The sequence below is a fragment of the Heterodontus francisci genome, chromosome 9, assembly GCF_036365525.1.
Source record: "Heterodontus francisci isolate sHetFra1 chromosome 9, sHetFra1.hap1, whole genome shotgun sequence".
Lineage (NCBI taxonomy): Eukaryota > Metazoa > Chordata > Chondrichthyes > Heterodontiformes > Heterodontidae > Heterodontus > Heterodontus francisci.
In genome coordinates, this window is record NC_090379.1 from 79810513 (window position 1) to 79831602 (window position 21090).

Consider the following 21090-nt stretch of genomic DNA (forward strand, 5'->3'; position numbering starts at 1 on the left):
AAGAATGTCAATGATCGAACGTGTTTTGAGTTTTTCCCTTTTATGTTAATTTGTAAATTTTAAGGTACTAAAATTGAGTAATTTTAAATATACAGACTGCGTTCAATTCAATCGTCTTTTATGTACAATCACACGATAGATGTGTATCGCTAATGTATGTATTTTAATTAAAATATAAACCATAATTTTATAAATATTTTGAACTTCCATTACTGTACTGTCTGTGTAGATAGGCGCTTGAACAGAAAACATGACTAGATACTGTCTCCAACTTAGACCTTTAAAGATAATACAGTTTACTACAATCTTCATGGAAAGATCTGAAAGGTAGCCATCTCTGCAAGAGGAAGGCAAGGCTTTGCTGTTCTCTGCAGGCTCTTTTATTCTGGAGAGCGAATGTAAAGTTTAGATTTTATTTTTTAAGTTGACCTTGGTCAGGTTAATCTTAAATCTGCTTTTAACCGTAGATATATACACAGTTGACTACCTTACAAATAATAGAGGAGGAAGTCTTCACCCCACCAACCAACAATGCAAACGATTACATTTCCATTCGGTGGAATGGGTATCATGTTTTTCCTCCCCTAACTTTCTTCGCCGTTAAAATTGAAGTTCGTGCTTCGACCAACGGGGACATTACTGTAGCGAAGTAGCTGGCGGGAGCGATTACTATGGAGTTAAGACCTACCAGCGAATGCCGCAGTTTCTTGATAGGTGCGAAAAGCCTGCTGGATTCGCTTTGCCTTAGTCCAAGGTACAACAAATTCCAGCTTCCAGGCTAAGATCAGTTAATTGAGCACGGAACATAAGCATTCGTGCTCTGAATTGCAGCCAGCCAGGGTTACAGAGCTCACTCACTTCCTACTCCATTCAATGCAAATAGAACTTCTGTGAAATAGGAGCTGCCTTATTTGAGTGAAATGGTCGAAAGGGAACAAAATTCCCAGCGGGTATTAAAATGGTATAGTGCCATTGTGGCCTGCGCGTATCCCCTGACTCCAACGTGAAACAGCCACCGTGCCAGCAATAAAACTGCAGCGAGGACAACAGAACAGGGCATCGCTGGCAGGCGCTGAAATGAATGATTGCACCCAACTGCGGCACATTGATATCTGATTCAAGGCACGCTGCTCTAACACAGTCTGTCTTCTCTTATTACCTTCCTGCTTTTCATTTTCCTTTTTAAGATCTATTTTCCAAATGCTGTCATTGCCTTGGTTCGTTTGTATTTTCACCGTTATTAATTCCTGGGACATTAATTCGTCCACAAGATTACAGGGACATCCTTTGTGAAATTGAGTTTACATTTACAAAACCCTTAACGTTTAATGTCGAAATTGAATTGAATAAAATGGCTGCATAATGGTTTCTGTTTCCTTCTCTAATGTTAATAAACCATATATTGGAATCCTACAAAGCCCGTCCTAAGCACACTCAAATATCACCAACTTGCCCACGTTTCACTGACACTTAAAGCGAAGAGGACCTCTGCAAGGGACATACCATTAATGCACTAGATCTGCGGCGCTGATCTTTCTCCTCACAGTGAAGGACCGCGCCGAGTCCTCACAATGATTCGACCGTGTAAAATAACCGGCAGGATATTAACCCGCACTTGCACCGTATTTATCTAAATAACATTTCAGGATGTCAAATCCGTGATCTGCGCCACACGGCATAGCGGTCGTGTCACTCAACCAGTTGAATATACATTTTGGTAGCAACTACTTTGATCGATCCCCGTTTAATTTGGTTGTCGATAGCGATCTTTCATTATAAAGAAGAATGCGTGGTCAAAGCAAAGAGTAAGAGAGGGGCCGAAAAGCAGATGAGGAAGCCAGTAAGCCCTTCAGCAAAGCCTGCTCCTTTTCCTCAATTTGTTCTTCCCGATATGCATATTGTAAACCAAATTAAACTTTGAGCAAGCCAACAAACCCAATTATTTTTGGGTGATGGGTTGTCTTGCAGCGTGGGTAATGTCAACTATATCAGCTATCTAACTCTTTCTTTGCACCTTCATTTTCCACCAGAGAAATGTTCTAACTCGTGTTTGTGCAGTAGCTGAGATCGTAAACCACAGACTGAATTCTAACCTGACAGTACTTTATTCGCATTGCCTGATTCCCATTCGATCTCAAAAATAAAAACCTCCCACGCTCTCTAAACATTTTAAACTTTGTGTGAGTTTATAAAGTGCAGAGGGGAGACTCGAACCACCCTTTTAAATCAGCTTGACACTGCACTGGAGTTCCAGTCTATCCAGTGTCAAGCACTGAAGAGCCGGCCGGGGGGAGTGGTAGACACATCTCATTCTGCACCCCATTGAAGTCAGATCAGGATCCGACTCCGCAGAAAGACAAAAGTGGCCGTATAAACTCTTCCAAGTCTGTTGTTTAATCTCAACAGTTTAAGCCTGCAGTCGCTCTAAAAAAGGGCGATACATTTACCCATTAATGATTGTTTTTAGCATGGATCTATGACACTTGTAGCATTTTTGCAGTGGTGTAAGTGGGCGGCAGAGGATTACACAGCCCTCTAATCTTCACTGAAGATTGTCAGTTGCCTACTCCAGAATCTCACAGGTCGTTCTTCAGTGCAATGATACATTATTGGTGTTGACGTGATGACGCTCATGCATGAACGTTATGTGCACAGCATACCAATATTATGATTGCATATAAGTGTTTTTGAAATGCAGCAAAAGCACTAAGCTCTCAGCGAGAAACAAACCCCTGTTAATACTCCTGAAACAATCAGCACCCGGACATAGGCGGCTGGATTGACCGTGTCACCTGGGTGCAGCAGAAATGTGTTAAATCAGGTACTGCAGATAAGTTCGGCAATGACACATTCTCAAGGTCAGACGATACATGTAATCCAAAATTACATTGTTATTTTTGCATCGACCTGAAGCAAAAAACCCTCTTTGGATCTCCCCAAATATGACAGTGTAAACTGTAACCAAGGAGACAATCATTCCCTTCACTATTACAGCCGTTGTTAATTTAGTTGCTGTCACAACCGGGAGTTTTTTTTAACGTACATTGTATTGTAAGGATAGCTTTGTGCTTTTCTAATATTGGTTAGATTGATACTTCAGCTGATGTGCATTACCAGCGGAACGACCTTCGAGCTGACAAAACATGCCAAATTCGCGCCAGTTCGACAGCACAACGCATGATGAGGGGAACTGTTTTGTATCAATGCAAAACATATAATATATGTGGAATATTAGTCTTACACTATTATTCACGCAGCTGCCAAATGCATCAAGCAGAGATATGAATGGTAGTTACAGTAGGAACGTGTTGATACAAAATGCAGATTGACAGAAGGCAGATGGTGCTCCAAGCCGAAAAACAGATGCAGAAATACAGAATGCGGGTGTGTTGTGGGAATTCCAATGGTCGGTGAAGTGGCGTTGGGATGGCTGAATGTAGGCCTGTTTTCTGATACATTCTTCCTCTCCAAAGTTTAGTCTCAGAATAACGCACAGGAAAAGCACAGGGACACATTGCGCGACCTCAAAACATACAGGCAGGATAGTCCAGAACACATGTCAATAGTGTTAAATTCTCAACCTGACCTCCATATAGAGTGACCCGAGTAACACGGAATTAGAGCCCCGGGAGGGGAGAACCAGCGAGTGATAAGACACCGAATACCGCACCTCATCCGTACATGTGCGTGTGGGAGGGGGAGTTGGAGAGAAAACTAGAACTCCAATCCACAATCTCTCACATTCCAGTGACCATAACAGGCAGTATTGGAGACCTGGGAAGAGTCTGCAAAAGATTGTGGGCACAAGGGGAGGATTTGATATTCTCAAAAATGTACGATAAGAACAAGGTTTGCAGAAAATATACCATTTATACTGAAGCCGGTGTTATACAGGCGCCTGAATAGTGAGATCTTCAGTTGCTTTATCTGCAAGTGACAATATCCAGAAATACAGCGCTGCTTATCTGTGTTCCCTTTGGCGCGTGCCTACGACCGGGGTCCAATTTTGGACCATAACCTTTAACAATGTTCAGTTTTATAGAGGATCGTGTGCATCAACGTTTCGGTCATGGGGGCGAATAGTCCCAATTGTGGTTCTCATTAAACACGGAACAAAATGCCGCAGGTGCGGGACAAATACTGGAAACACTCAGCAGGTCAGGCAGCATCTGTGGAGGAAAAGATGTGAGGAAGTAAATGTTTTCCGTCATAAACCCTTCCCATTTGTCAGGATGGTCCACGATACACCGAATTCACTTCCTAATCTACATCACAGTGCAGTAACCTGCAAGGCTACGGACCAGGTGCTGGAAGGTACGATTAGATTGGGCGGATAGTATTTTCCAGTCGGTGCAGACATGATGGGTTGAATGGTCGCTTTCTGTGTCATAACTTTTCTATGGTTCTGTCACCCGGACTAGGAGAGAGTGCAGGCATGAAATATCGGTTCTGGTAGGATGCAAATGTCAAGTGTACTTGTAACACAAAAATCTATATTAATACATGTTTGTATATGTTTTAATAGATAACTTGACCAAAAAGTACGAACGAACCCTCTCCCAAACCTAAATTTTATTTTAATTCATCTCTGAGTTGGTCAAAGTTTTGCTGCCCCTTACTCCAGGGTCAAAGCATCCCTTCCACTGGTGTTCAGCCATTAATATAATAAAAGTTCCTTGAGATACCGGATGGGATGGCAAATATTTAATTCAGTGTAGTGTACATGGCACTTGTGTCTCTGCTTCCCATCAATGCTTGGAGCATGAATCAGGCGTGAAGGCCTGAACTGACTTTAAAATGGAAGTGGAATTAAACTCCCCACCCCCGCTCCCCACAACCCTTTCAGGACATCTCCATGCTTCACCCTGTTTCCTGATTGCAGGATCAGGCCCCTTTGATATTATGGCTGGAAGTTTACACCCCCTCCCCTCTCCCCAAAGAGCGGGTTGGTGGCATTGTGGGGGGGAGGGAGGGGAATGGAGCAGGAGGCTAGGGGAGCCCTTCCCAACCCACTCCCACCTCCTCTGCCATTTTACACGGGGCGGCGGTGGTGAAAACTGACCCGCCCCCCCAGGCCAATCAAGACCCTTAAGTGGCCAGTTAATGACCTCCGCCCGCCGTCAAGGGATTTTATCCTTGACAAAAGCAGGTGGCTTTCTGATGGCCTGAGGGGGTGCCCTCATGATCAGGCACCCTGTGCCCAATGGAGAGCCACCCCCGATGCCCCAACCACCCCAACAGGCCCCTCCCCGTCCCCCCCAATCGGTCACTCTTGCCTCGGCAGGGCCCAAATAATCATCTGGCGACGCCCCATAAAGGACCTTTCCCGGGCATCCTTCCTCCTGTTCTCAAAGTTGGGCTGCAGTCCCAGCAGTGGCCACCTCTACCAGTGGCGCTGCTGGGTCAAAGAACTGCCAGCCCGCTGATTGGCCAGCAGCTCCATTAGGCAGGACTCAATGAGGTGGAAGTCCCGCCTCGGACCAATTAAAGGCCTGGGGACCACATAATGCCCTCCAGATCCCCAGGCCAAGCAGAGGAGGGTTTGTCACTGACTTTTCCGTCGAGGGTAAAATTCAGCCCTATAACTGCAGAACTAGTGCAAAGCAAAACCATATGTCGCCAATGATGTATGTAAATAAGCAATACAGACTAAAAGCTCTCAGTTTCAATCTCCCCAATGTTGAGTTAGATAAGCTCAGTGTGGATAATTGGGATAATATGCAACAGTTAGTTTCATCATCCCTGGTCAAAGAAGGGAAATGATCAAAGTTATTCATCCAGATTGCTGTTCAGTGGCCTCCGCTGGAAAATGTATGTGTGTGTGCAAAGAACCCTCCCTCCCACACATCCAAAAATTGTACTAGTGGAGGAGGTACTGAAAGGCTGCTAGCATTCATTAAACCAGACCGAACAACAATCAGTCCCTTCAAGAGAAGGAAAAGAACTAGCAAAAAAAAACCTTCACAGAGTGAATGTGATGTTCCATATCACACTATCCTTATTTCAGTGTTAGTGTTCAAAAATCACACCAGCCCTCGTTTTATTGTTAGCTATCTAGGTACGAGTTTATAATATGACCCTGGCCCTCATTGGCCCAGTAAGTCTTCGATATCCCACCATCGCCAGCAAACCTGTACCACGACATCGCCAGTACCCTTACAGTATTATCATATCAAGCTCCCATGATACCGTAGGACCTCGCATGCTGTCCCACTGGGTCCCACTGGACCCACTGCTGCTGTATTGGGTCTGTGTAAGTACTCATTGGCACACAATCTGACCTGGCCACTGTTTGAAACTGGTAGAGGCGGAATATTGCCAGGCAATAACCCCCTGGGACTCACACTTTCAGCAGCAGTCGTGAACCTACAGGCACGGAGCCAGCTTTTCTCCGGCCCACTAACAGTTTGAGAGTCGGGGCGGGAGCCTCTGGTTTCTCAAAGCTTGAAGTGCCCAAGAAGTTCAACTGAACTTCTGGCCAATTTCTAGACCTACCTTGACCCCGCACTTGTATACACCCCACATAGTGTCAAGACCAATCTTCTTGAAACAGCCTCTCTAGCGGGTTCCCGCACTGATGTTTTCAGGACACAAGTGCAGAGTATTATTGACATTGGCGACTTGCCGTGAGCCGAAACCGACACAAAATTGAGAGGATAACCGCACCCCCGTACCGGTGTCCATTCATTTTCAATGTACCAAACGGACGGTTCAAAGTAAAAGGTTAGCCGTGCTGCAGCCGCTGCCTCTCTGTGATAATGGAATTAATTGTGTCCTTGTGTCCAGTCTCCACTCGAAATAATTTGAGTACATAGGTCACGCTCAGAGCATTGGGGAGGGTGAGAACACTGCACATTCTTAATTATTTCTTATCTTTCTAAGTAGCACGTATATATTGTGCGTGTTTCGTTATCAGCCCATATTAAGTGCACATTCAGAGCGGTTTCCTACTTTTGCAAATTCAACACTTGCATTTTTAAAATCTGAAGGGGCACTTCAAGATCTTATTGTTTCATTGACTGCTAGATTCTGCTCACTGTAATTGTTTACACTTCACAATAGTTACGACTGCCCTAAAACGGTCTTCTGTGTATAAATATTTCTCTAAATTTATATTTTCTCTGTAGCAAAATAATCTTGTGTCTCTCGTGGTTAAAAGCAGCATAGTGATCAAATAAATACACGGGCAATACTCATTGACAGAGGTAGTAATACAGTTTTGTAAGTCATTTTAAAAATCGGTAAATGTGTTTTCTGCTGCCCTATAAATATTGCCCTCTCCATATTAAATACGATTTATTTGCCAATCCCTCTGCGAGAACTCCTCGCCCTTGCGGCTGTCCCAAGTGTGTTTTCTGCAATGCGACTTGAAAGGGGGAGGAGAGGGACCGTGCAGAACATTCGGGTATTATTCCAAGCTTAGTTAAAATTATAATTCCTATCATCTCTAATTTTGCACAATTCAAAACTACACAGAGTATGAGATATTAAAACTACTCCGTAAGTTACGATTTTTACGTGCGTGTATATTCTGGAAATGATACTGATGTGAAAACGAGCATTCCCTTTGTCAACCACACACCCAGCGTTGATCACACATCCTGGTACATCTATATCTATCTATGTATAAACTCCTGGACATGGTATCTAACCTGGGCTAGGTCTTGCCGTAATGGTGTTAATGATTAATGAGGGCTAGGGAGAGAGTTGCAGAGGAGCGAATCGCTAATTCCTCGAGGTGAATTCTGTCAGAACTTGAGGTTTGATTGGTTTCAGTGGTGGGACCTGCAGCAGTTTGTTCTGTCATTGACGTAATCCTTGCTGATCAGATAGTTGTAGCATCGCTTTCAGCTATGTAAGCAATGCGCATAGTTATTAAGAATGACATTCTAGTAACCGCGTCATTGGTCATCACTTTCTAACACCAACGCATACAACTGCAATCTTCCCCATTTTCTCCCCCTGATTGCCAGCAATTTAAACGCTCAGTTTTGTTTGAAGCGCCTTTTGCTGGCTGCAAGAGGTTGTCATGCTCATCAGAGCAGGATTTACTTGACAAGTATTATTATGGTGAAGGCAAAATATTTACAACAAATGGGAGTTCTAAACGGCAACAGTGAATGTTTTTTTAAAAAAAAAAGTCTTGGGCACTGTAGCTTTAAATAAATTCACTTAAATTCATAGTTGTCGTTTTATCGTGGCTTTTTTTTTGGAAAAGATGATCAAATCTGCCTTCACAACTTTGCTTTGCTAAGTGCATTGAAACGCAGTGTCCAAGTTGAGCCAACATGATACATTATTGAGGGAAAAAATTACAAGTGATATGGGGATAGTGCAGGAAAATGGCGTTGAGTTAAAGATTAGCTATGATCTGGTTGAATGGCGAAACAGATTCGAAGGGCCGAATGGCCTACTCCTGCTCCGATTTCCTATGTTCATATTAAGTCTTAAACAGTAGAACAGTTAAATTGGAACTGACTGATAGTACTGATGATGTAGTAAGATAAAAGGATCCCTTGTACTAAATAGACACTGAACCATTTTTTAAGCAATGGGAAAACTTCAACACTTCCACACTATATAACTGTTGGACGGTATGATAATATTTTGAATATTTCAGTATGGGTTTAAGACTGAGGCGGGAGGAGTGCACTGTTTATTTGAGTTCCACTTCTCCCTGGGTCACAACATATATTTAAAAATTTTTCCCACCTACTGATACGGTAAATCATAGACTCTATTTTTATACCAGAATAAAACACACCAACCAGGTTTCTTTAATAAACAACAAAATTATCAGTTTATTATAAAACAAGTATTAACCAGTAATGAAGTAAAGCATAAACACACAAATTGAAATATTAAAGCTCCATTTTTACTTTAGCCCCTCACACTTACACACACACGCACCCATACATCGGTTAACCAGAAAAATAAATAGAGATTTTTGTTTAGATCTCTGTTACAAAAAAAACACTTAGGCCAAATACTTGCTCATTCTTGAAGAAAAAAGAGATGTGGAAAGATGTCCTTTGTTTTGGTTTGGTGTCCCAAATGCCTATAGATGGCTGTCACTGGGATCTTCCTAGAACAGTTTTTTCCAGGCGATGTTAAAGATCAGTTTGGGTAGGCTTTCCAGGAAACGCAGCTACAGAGGCTTCAGCTAGGACTTAGAGCAGAAATGCGGCAACAGGGGTTTCCGTTCCCACAGATTCAATATACAGGGTTTCTTCAAATGCAGGAGGAAAGTGGAGACTAACACACTGGATATGCAGGGTTTCTTTCCAAGAGTGAGAAAGAGATCAGTTGGGTTTTCTTGGCAGGCAAAAACATTTCAGCAGTCAAGCCTCCTGACCTCTATAAATCTTGACCTGTCACTTCTCCGTAAACATCTTCTCTAAGTCAAAACAACCAGCTCCCTGCTGGTATTTTATCTGAAAACAGGTGCCTTCCAGTAAGGACTTGTTTACAGGCCAAGTCTAGGAATCCTTCTGGTGATCTCTTAAAAAAAAAACACAAAGTTCAGCATCTCTTCAAGCTTCCAGATGAATCAATGTCCATAATTCAACAATCAGTCCTTAAAAATATATTTTACAAAAAATAAAAGCACTTTTGTAACACCTCCACCCTTGGAGAAATGAAACGTCATTTTTAAATGTGTTTCATTACAAAGTGTAAAAAAACCAGAAGATGGAAATATTTTACAACACATTTTCACACTCACTCATTCACGATTTACCTGTAATTAATACAATCCCACTTTGTACTATCTTTGCATTCAGATAACTCAAAAAAAAAAGTTAGAATCTTGATAAAGCATCTGCAATAACATTATTTTTGCCCGCAATGTGAATAATCTTTAAGTGATAGGGCTGTAATAGTAAACTCTATTGGAATAGTCTGTCATTCTGGTTTGTAAATTTTTCCACAAAGTTCAACACCAAGTCAGCTGACTGCAAACTTCCAAACAGAACCCCCCCCCAGTTGTTCCAAGTGGTCCTTCCAAGTGTCACTGTAGATCAGCACATCATCAAGATAAACCACACAGTTAGGAGCACAGGCCACCACTTGGTTCACTAGTCTCTGAAAAGTGGCTGGGGCACCCCCTAGCCTGAATGGCATCTCTCGGCATTCAAAAAGACGAACCAGTGTGACAAAGGCTGATATTTCTTTAGCTCTGGGTGTTAAAGGAAGTTGCCAGTACTCCTTTAACAAATTTATTTTTGTAAGAAACATGGCACTGTCCACTCTGGCAATACAGTCTTCCAGGCAAGGTATTGGGTAGGAGTCTGCCTTTATTACTGCATTAACTTTTCTGTAGTCTATGCAAAGTCTAGTGAACCATTAGGTTTAGGCACGAATACCACAGGTGAACTCCAGTGGCTTTGACTGGGTTCAATTAGGCGGTTTTCTAACATGTATCAGATTTCTGCTTTTACCTGGGCCTGTTTTTCCGGACTTAAGCGATAAGGATGCTGTTTTATAGGAAAGGATTCCCCTACACCCGCATCATGTATGGCTAAGGTTGTACATCCTGGCTGATCCCTACAGAATTCTTTAAATGTTGTGAATAGTTAGGTCTTCTTGTTGTTCTGCATCTAAATATGAAAGCATAGTGTCCAATCTCCTGAACAAATCATTATTAGCTAATTGTCTCAGCCTCCTTCTGCCTCATCCTCACTATCCCTTTCATCCTTCTTTGTCCGGAGGATCTGATGTACCTGTGCTTGCTATCCTCCTCTCGGCGATGATATTGTTTTAACATATTGATATGACACAGCTGATTCTTTTTCTGGCAATCTGGGGTGTCAATCAAATAATTTACCTTACAATTTGCTTGACCACTTATATGGACAATGAACTTGCTTTCAACAGTTCACCCTGTAAAGGCAATAATACTAACACTTCATCCCCTGGTTGAAATGTTTGGGCCTTGGCCTGCTAGTTTGCCCATTTCTCCATGATTTAGAAGCTTTAACATGTTCCTGAGCCACTTTATAAGCTCTTGTGGGCCGTTCCTGGAACACGGATACATAATCTAGCACAGAAGATTCACCCCTCTGTTCTAAAAACCTTTCTTTAATTATTTTTAGAGGACCTCTTATCTCATGTCCATAAATTAATTCAAAGGGACTAAAACCTGTAGACTGAATCCCTAGTGGCAGCAAAAGAAATTCTAGCCGTTTATCCCAATCGTGAGGATATTCATGACAGTGTGCCCTGATCATCGTACCTGATGGTACCTTTCTAAAGCTCCCTGTGTCTATGGGTGGTAGGCGGAAGACTTTAACTGTGTTATACCCAAGTTACCAGTAACCTCCTGAAAAATTTTAGGCATAAAATTGGAACCTTGATCCAACTGAATCTCAATTGGTAATCCATATCTAGTGAAGAACTTTATTAACTTCTCTACCACTACCTTAGCGGAAATTGTTCCAAAGGGAATGGCTTCTGGGAATCGAGCAGCCACATCCATGATAGTGAGTATATATTGGTGTCCCATTTTTGTTTTCGGTAAAGGTCCTACACAGTCTACCAACACCCTACTAAGTGCTTCCCCAATAACTGGTATGAGAATTAGAGGTGCCGGTTTCATGGCAGGTTGCGGTTTTCCCACAATCTGGCATGTATGGCATGTTTTACAAACTGCACCACATCCTTGGAAAGACCTGGCTAGTAAAAATGTTTACTTATACGTTATTTGGTATTTTGGATCCCCACATGTCCCACTATAAGTATTTCATGCGCTATCCTTAATAGTTCCCGGCAATACTTTGGCGGTACCGCTATCTGATGAACTACCATCCATTCTTCATCCGCAGGTCTGTGAGGAGGTGTCCACTTCCTCATCAGAATCCCATTTTTAATATAATAGCCTTCTGGAACTCCTTTTGCCTCAGCTCCTGTTAACGCTGATTGTGCCACTTTATTTAACTCAATCAGTTTGCTGAGCCTTGATCAGAGAAGACTTATTAACCATTTCCTATGGATTATCTAAATCCCCAAAGGAAGTTTCAGATATTTTACTATCTGACTGTGGTGTCAATTTTACCTCTAACAATGGAACTTGTTTAGCCATTGCTTGGGTTACTACACATGAAGGAAAACTTCCTGGAACCTTTTCCTGCAACTGTTCTGTCTTCTTAAATTCACTTGGTTTTTCCATTACTACTGGAGAAGCTACTACTTTCGCTCCGGCCAAATCATTCCCCAGGAGTAGTTCAACTCCGTTTACTGGCAAACTATGGGCAACTCCTACAGTTACCGTTCCAAACATTAGGTCACACTCTAGTTATAGCCGAAACAAAGGTATGGGTATATATTCCCTGCCAATACCATTCACTAAAACTTTAGCATTCAGTGCACTGTCTGGTGGAAATGTTATGTCTTTCCTCAGCAAAAGAGTTTGGGTGGCTCCTGTATCCCTAAGTATAACTGTAGGTTTCCCTACCTCACTTGAGGGATAAGGAGATATTTTTTCTTTTGACAAGAATTCTTTACAACTCTCAGGTAGTTTATTCACAACCCCTGCATTCACATTGTTTTTTTTTTACTTGGCCTTACAGCTGCAGTCAGAGCTACAGCCTGATCTGCTGTACTCTCGCTCAGGGCCCCTTTCTCTACAAAGTCCAATGGGTTTACCCCGCAACTTCACCCCACAACTTCCAGTATTCTGCACAAAGATATCCCACCTTGTGACAGTAGTAACACTTAGGCTTGCAGACCTCACTTCTACCCTCAGCATCTTCCTTTCTGGCCTGAGGAGCAGATTCCGGACATTCCCAGCTATCCTTTCCTGTCCCCAGCTTCTTGCCTTCCTTTCATTCTCCCACCTTCTTTGCTGCTCGGGTTTGTGGGGGTGACGGATAAAGGGTTTGGGCTTATAAACAAGCTCGTAATCATCAGCAATTTTACTGCCTGTCTCACTGTTGAAACCATCTGGGTCTCTACATGGGTTCTTACTACTGGAGGGAGTGAATATTTAAATTCTTCCAGGAGAATTAGTTCCCTAAAGTTCTCATACATGGCTTCCATTTTTAGTGCCCGTATCCAACGATCAAAATTAATTTGCTTTACCATCTGAAATTCTATATGTCTGCCCAGACAATCTCCGGAGGTTCCGAAATTTCTGCCTGTACGCTTCAGGGACTAACGCAGTGCGAATAGCCTTTTTTGCCAACTAGTAATCTGCAGAAGCCTCCTCAGAAAGCATGGCATAAACTTCATGAGCTCTGCCCATCAATCTGCTTTGCATAAGCAGTGTCCGGCTTTCCTTTGGACACTTAAATAAAAGCAAAATACTGCAGATGCTGGAAATCTGAAATAAAAACAAGAAATGCTGGAAATACTCAGCAAGTCTGGCAGCATCTGTGGAGAGAGAAGCAGAGTTAACGTTTCAGGTCAGTGACCTTTCATCAAAACTGGCAAAGGTTAGAAATGTAATAGGTTTTAAGCAAATAAAGCACGGGTGGGGCAAGAGATAACAAAAGGGAAGGTGTTGATAGGACAGGGTCACAGAGAATAACTGACCAGAAGGTCATGGAGCAAAGGCAAATGATATGTTAATGGTGTGGTGAAAGACAAAGCATTAGTGCAGAGAGGGTGTTAATGGACAGAAAAACGAATAGCCGTGGCCCAAAGCAGAAACATGAAAAAAAACAGTGGGCAGGCACATGGTAAAAAAAATGAATGATGAAACAAACTAAAATAAAATAAAAAGAAAAAATAACTGAAAATAAAAAGGGGGGCCTGTCATGCTCTGAAATGATTGAACTCGATGTTCAGTCCGGCAGGCTGTAGCATGTCTATTCGGTAAATGAGATGCTGTTCCTTGAGTTTGCGTTGATGTTCACTGGAACACTGCAGCAAGCCCAGGACAGAGATGTGGGCAGGGGGAAGTGTTGAAATGGCGAGTGACAGGAAGTTCGAGGTCATGCTTTCGGACTGAGTAGAGGTGTTCCATAAAGCCGTTACCCAGTCTGCGTTTGGTCTCCCCAGTGAAGAGGAGACTGCATTGTGAGCAGTGAATACAGTATACTAAATTGAAAGAAGTACAAGGAAATCTTTGCTTCACCTGAAAGGAGTGTTTGGGGCCTTGGATAGTGAGGAGAGAGGAGGTAAAGGTGCAGGTATTACACCTTCTACGCTTGCATAGGAAGGTGCTGTGGGAAGGGGACGAGGTGTCGGGGGTAATGGAGGAGTGGACCAGGATGTCGCGGAGGGAACGATCCTTTTGGAATGCTGACAGGGGAGGGGAGGGGAAGATGCGTTTGGTGGTGGCATCACGCTGGACATGGCAGAAATGGCAGAGAATGATCCTTTGGATGTGAAGGCTGGTGGGGTGGAAAGTGAGGACAAGGGGAACTCTGTCGCGCTTCTGGGAGGGATGAGAAGGGGTGAGGGCAGAGGTGCGGGAAAAGTGCACCGCCTCACCTTATCTCAAAGCTGTTCTACTCTGCAGTTTCATTTCATCCTTCGTCTTATCCGACGCATTAACAAAAAACATTTTCTCTTCCTTTCAGGTGTTAAGAAACGCAAACTCCAGCAGCTGATGGTGACTAATGTCTCTCCAGATCCTTCTTCCCCTTCACTTCCCTCTGACCCCACCCCTTCTGATCTGACCCCTTGCCGTGTATTCACTATACCCTCTAACCTTCCCCTCTCTGACGCTCACCATTCTGTATTCAGCAAAGGACTCAGTTTTATCCCCTTACGCCTCCACCTCAATGAATTTCACACTCTGCATGACGTTGAGCTCTTCTTCCGTTGCCTTCGCATCCAGGCTTACTTCTTTGACCAGGGGTCCTCCCCCCGACCAGCAGACCCATTCACCTACCTCCAGCATTCTCTCTCTACCTGGATCCCTCCCTCTGGCCTCTTACTCGCTCTTGATCTTTTCATTGAAAACTGTCGGCGAGTCATCGGCCGTATCAATTTCTCTGCCCCCCTCACTCACTCTAACCTGTCCCCCTCTGAATTTGCTGCACTCCATTCTCTCAGGTCTAACTCCAACATTGTCATCAAACCTGCAGACAAGGGTGATGCTGTTGTTGTCTGGTGTACCGATTTCTACCTTGCAGCGGCACAGTGCCAACTCTCAGACACTTCTTCTTACTTCCCCCTGGACCATGACCCCACCACTGAACATCAAGCTACTGTCCACTGGACTGTCCTTAACCTCATCTCCTCTGGAGATCTTTACAGCTTTCAACCTCATAGTCCCGCAACACCGGACAGCCCGCCTACCTCCTTCCTAAAATCCACAAACAGGACTGTCCTGGCAGACCCATTGTCTCAGCCGGTTCCTGCCCCACTGAACCTATTTCTTCCTATTTTGACTCTATCTTTTCTCCCCTGGTCCAGTCTCTTCCAACCTACATCCATAACTTTTCTGACACCTTACGTCATTTTGACAATTTCCAGTTTCCTGGCCCCAGCCACCTCCTCTTCACTATGGACGTCCAATCTCTCTACACCTCCATCCCACACCAGGATGGTTTGAGGGCTCTCCGCTTCTTCCTTGAACAGAGGCTCAACCAGTCCCCATCCACCACCATCCACCTCCGCTTGGCTGAACTTGTTCTCACATTGAACAACTTCTCCTTCAACTCCATTCACTTCCTTCAAGTAAAAGGTGTTGCTATGGGTACCCGCATGGGTCCTAGTTATGCCTGTCTTTTTGTGGGATATGTCAAACAATCCTACTCAGGTCCTCTCCCCCAACTCTTTTTCTGCTACATTGATGACTGTATCGGTGCCGTTTCCTGCTCCTGCCCCAAACTGGAAAACTTTGTCAACTTTGCTTCCAATTTCCACCCTTCTCTCACCTTTACATGGTCCATCTCCGACATTTCCCTTCCCTTCCTCTGTCTCCATCTCTGGGGATAGGCTGTCTACTAATATTCATTATAAGCCCACCGACTCCCACAGCTACCTCAACTACACTTCTTCACACCCTACCTCCTGTAAGGACTCCATTCCATTCTCCCAGTTTCTCCATCTCCGACACATCTGCTCTGATGATGCAACCTTCTGCAACAGCACTTCTGATATGTCTTCCTTTTTTGTCAGCTGAGGATTCCTCCCCCACTGTGGTTGATCAGGCCCTCAACCGTGTCCGGCCCATTTCCCGCACCTCTACCCTCATCCCTTCCCTCCCTCTCAGAACTGTGACGGGATTCCCCTTGTCCTCACTTTCCACCCCACCAGCCTCCACATCCAAAGGATCATCCTGCGCCATTTCTGCCAAGTCCAGCGTGATGCCACTACCAAATGCATCCTCCCTTCCCCTCCCCTGTCAGCATTCCAAAGGGATCGTTCCCTCTGCGACACCCTGGTCCACTCCTCTATTACCCCCACCACCTCATCCCCTTCCCATGGCACCTTCGCCTGCAATCGCAAAAGGGGTAACACCTGCCCATTTACCTCCTCTCTCCTCACTATCCAAGGCCCCAAACACTCCTTTCAGGTGAAGCAGCGATTTACTTGTACTTCTTTCAATTTAGTATACTGTATTCACTGCTCACAATATTGTCTCCTCTACATTGGGGAGACCAAACGCAGCTTGGATGACTGCTTTGCGAAACACCTGCTCTCAGTCCGAAAGCATGACCGTGAGCTTCCTGTTGCTTGCCGTTTCAACACTTGCCCTGCTCTCATGCCCACAGATCTGTCCTGGCCTTGCTGCAGTGTTCCAGTGAACATCAATGCAAGCTTGTGGAACAGCATCTCATTTACCAATTAGGCACACTACAGCCTGCCGGACTGAACATTGAGTTCAGTCATTTCAGAGCATGACGGTCTCCCCTTTTCATTTTCAGTTTTTTTAAAACTTTTTTTTTACTTTTGTTTCATCATTCTTTTTTTTTAACCATGTGCCTGCCCACTGTTTTTTTTTTAATGTTTGTGCTTTGGGTCAGGGCTATTCATTTTTGCACCCTCTCTGCACTAACACTTTGTCTATCAGCACACTATTAACATACCGTTCGCCTTTGCTCCATGACCTTCTGGTCAATTATTCTCTGTCACCCTGTCCTATCAACACCTTCTCTTTTGTTATCTCTTGCCCCACCCCCACTTTATTTGCTTAACACCTATTACATTTCTAACCTTTGCCAGTTCTGATGAAAGATTACTGACCTGAAACGTTAACTCTGCTTCTCTCCCCACAGATGCTGCCAGACCTGCTGAGTATTTCCAGCATTTCTTGTTTTTATTCCTTTGGCTACTTAATCTGTTTGGCTATCTTTTCAAAAGAAATGTAAAATGCCTCTACATCCCTTTCCTCAAACTTAGGAAGCGCTTGTATAAATTTAAACAGCTCTCCACTGTGTCCTGGGCTGGAGTCAGATCTTTCCCCACCAGAACTTTACTTGGAGCCAAGGCCACTCTTTTGTCTTTTTCCATCTTTTTTTAAAATTCAAATTCCTTTCCTTCACTTTCTCTTTCCCTTTCCTCAAGTTCAGGTTTCTTCACTGAGAGTTCTTTTTCCTCCTTTTTCTGTTCAATCTTAAGTTTTTCTATTCCTGTTCCTGCTCAGGTTTTTTCATCTGTAACTGAATTTTTGCTAATTCAACTGCACTACCCTCTGGTTCACTTTCTTCTTCTCCCAATTGCGAATGTTGTGCTATTACTCCAATAATGTCTGCTTTCCTAGCTCCTGGTTTTAGCTAGAATCCCAATTCTGCTGCCAATGCTATTAGCTTAACCTTGGTTATGTTCCTTAAATCACTCAGAGATACATCCTGCTTCCCCAGAAAAGTCACAGCAACTATTAAAGACCTTCTGGTGGTGTGGATTTTATTCCATTACACAAGAAACCTGGTTCTTTTTAGTTTTCCTTTTTCAATTATTATTACCCCCCTTACAATTGTACATCATTGGCGTTGGGTTTATCCAGGACGAGTCCCCAATTATATGTTATGACCGAGGCGGGAGGAGTGCACTGTTTATTCGAGTTCCACTTCTCCCTGGGTCACAACATATATTTAACACTTTTTCCCACCTTCTCATACAGTCAATCATAGACTCTATTTCTATACCAGAATAAAACACACCAACCAGACTTCTTTAATAAACAACAAAATTATCAGTTTATTATAAAACAAGTCTTAACCAGTAATGAAGTAAAGCATAAACACACAAAATGAAATATTAAAATTCCTTTTTTTTAGCCTTAGTCCCTCACACAGATACACACACACACATATACCGGTTAACCAGAAAAAATAAAAGGCATTTTTGTTTAGAACTCTGTTACAAAAAAAGACAAAAAAAAAAACACTTAGGCTAAATACTTGCTCATTCTTGAAGAAAAAGAAGAGAAGATGTCCTTTGTTTTGGTTTGGTGTCCCAAATGCTTATAGATGGATGTCACTGGGATCTTCCTAGAACAGTTCTTTCCAGGTGATGTTGAAGATCAGTTTGGGTAGGCTTTTTAAACAATGCAGCTACAGAGGCTTCAGATAGGCCTTACAACAGAAATGTGACAACAGGGGTTTCAGTTCCCACACATATTGATACACAGGGTTTCTTCAAATACAGGAGGAAAGAGGAGATTGACACACTGGATTTGCAAGGTTTCTTTCCAAGAGAGAGAAAGCGATGAGCTGGGTTTTCTTGGCAGACAAAAGCTGTCTTTTTTAACAATTCAAAGTGAAACCAAAAGCAAGCCTCCTGACCTCTATACATCTTGACCTGTCACTTCTCCATAAACATCTTCTCCAAGTCAAAACAACAAGCTCCCTGCTGGTATTTTATCTGAAAACAGGTGCCTTCCAGTAAGGGCTCGTTTACAAGCCAAGTCCAGGAAGCCTTCTGGCGATCTTTTAAAAAAACACAAAGTTCAGCATCTCTTCAAGCTTCCAGATGAATCAATGTCCATAATTCAACTATAAATCCAAAAACATATTTTACAAAAAATAGAATCACTCTCATAACGATGGTAACTGATAACTTCATTCAAGGAGGCTAAACTTTTACTCAGAATCATAGAAGAATGTGGCAGTGATTTCGTACTGCTTCAATAGCCATGTCAATTTCAAATTATTTGTGCATATTTTGGGGGAAAATGGAGGTTTTGATGAAGGCAGTCGTTATACTACAGCAGCCAGCCTCAAACTGATATCTGCAGACTGAAGTATGCAGCCTGTAATTCATGTTGCCATCTGCACATTGCTGCAGATCACTGAAAAGGACCACTATGCATAGGTATGTGGATGTACAAGCACCTCTTCCTCAGGTAGCTAATGGTTTGTTTTATGGGGGGTGGTGGGGCGGTGGGGGAGGGTATTATCTGCTTTCCCTGAACTTTTTGGAAATGTTGAAAAATAACCATGTTAAGTCTCAAAGCTGTGTACGGCAGCTTCACAGTTGCTGTGAATTCATACCAGTGTGAGACATGCTCCTGGAATGATTTCATGCCCTTTGGTATTAGTACAACAACAACAACTTAACAACTTACATTTACACAATGCCCTTAACATAGTGAAAAGTCACAAGGTGCTTCATGGGAATGTAATCAGACAAAAGTTGACTCCAAGCCTAAGAGGGAGATGTTTGGACAGATGATCAAAAACTTGGTCAAAGAAGCAGGTTTTAGGAAGTGTCTTAAAGGAGAGAAAGGTGAAGAGGCAGAGAAGTTTAGGGAGGTAATTCTAGAGTTTAGATCCTAGACAGCTGGAATCGTAGAATGATAACAGCACAGAAGGAGGCTATTCAGTCCATCATGCTGGTGCTGGCTCTTTGAAAAAGCTATCCAATTAGTCCTATTTCCTTTCCCTATAACCTTGCAAATTTTCCCAATTGAAGAATTTATCTAATTCCCTGTGGAAAGTTATTATTGAATCTGGTTCCACTACCCGTTCAGAAATAAGAAATGGATTTAAAACTTCAGTAGGAGTTGTGCCTCTTCTTAGGCAGTCCCTCAGGACCAAGGATGACTTTCTTCCACTCCAGGGTTGTGGGTCCTTAGGTGACCGAATAGTCCAATCCTGATACTCCAGGTCCCAAAGTTTATTTTGAGGTAGTGGACGATGCCTGTGTGTGGGGTCTTTTAACGTGGCGTGGCCATTGCACACTGACTACCGCACGGTCCGAGCGAAGCAAGGTCTTTGTCCAACGGCAGGGATGGCCGAGACGATTTGAGACCAGGCTTTGCTGCACAGACAGGGACTAATACACACACGTGGCCAGCATATCCAGCTGGCAAGCCCGGATGCAGGCCATGTGGATCTGTGTATACACCCCCAGGTAGGAGCTGTGAAGTCGTATAACGTATAAATTCAGGGATTAGACAAGTATCTAGCAAAGGACGAGTGGTTTTAACGGGGAATTTTAACTTTCATATAGATTGGAATAAGCAAAATAGCTCATGCCAGAAAGGTAGTGAATTTCTTGACGGCATTCAGGATAATGTTCTGCAATAATATGTCCTGGAACCATCAAGGGGGCAGGCCATATTAGATTTAGTAATGAATAATGAGTCAGATTTAGTTATCAGCCTAATGGTGCGTGAACATTTATGTAATAGCAATAATAATATGTCCGAATTCAATGTAGTGTTTGAAAGGGAGAAAGGTGAAACAGCTACTAAAATGCCAGATTTAGGTAAGGCTGACTTCAATGCAATGAGACAGGGACTGTCCACAGGAAACTGGGCAAATCTGTTTATGGGTAAAACAACAGAAGATCAGTGGGAGATGCTCAAGAAAGTATTTAATGTGATACAGTTTATAGCCTTAAGAGTTTAGTTTAGTTATACAGCACTGAAACAGGCCCTTCGGCCCACTGAGTCTGTGCCGACCATCAACCACCCATTTATACTAATCCTACACTAATCCCATATTCCTACCACATCCCCCTACCACCTACCTATACTAGGGGCAATTTATAATGGCCAATTTACCTACCAACCTGCAAGTCTTTTGGCTTGTGGGAGGAAACCGGAGCACCCGGAGAAAACCCACACAGACACAGGGAGAACTTGCAAACTCCACACAGGCAGTACCCAGAATTGAACCTGGGTCACTGGAGCTGTGAGGCTGCGGTGCTAACCACTGCGCCACTGTGCCGCCCAAGTAGTTACAAGCT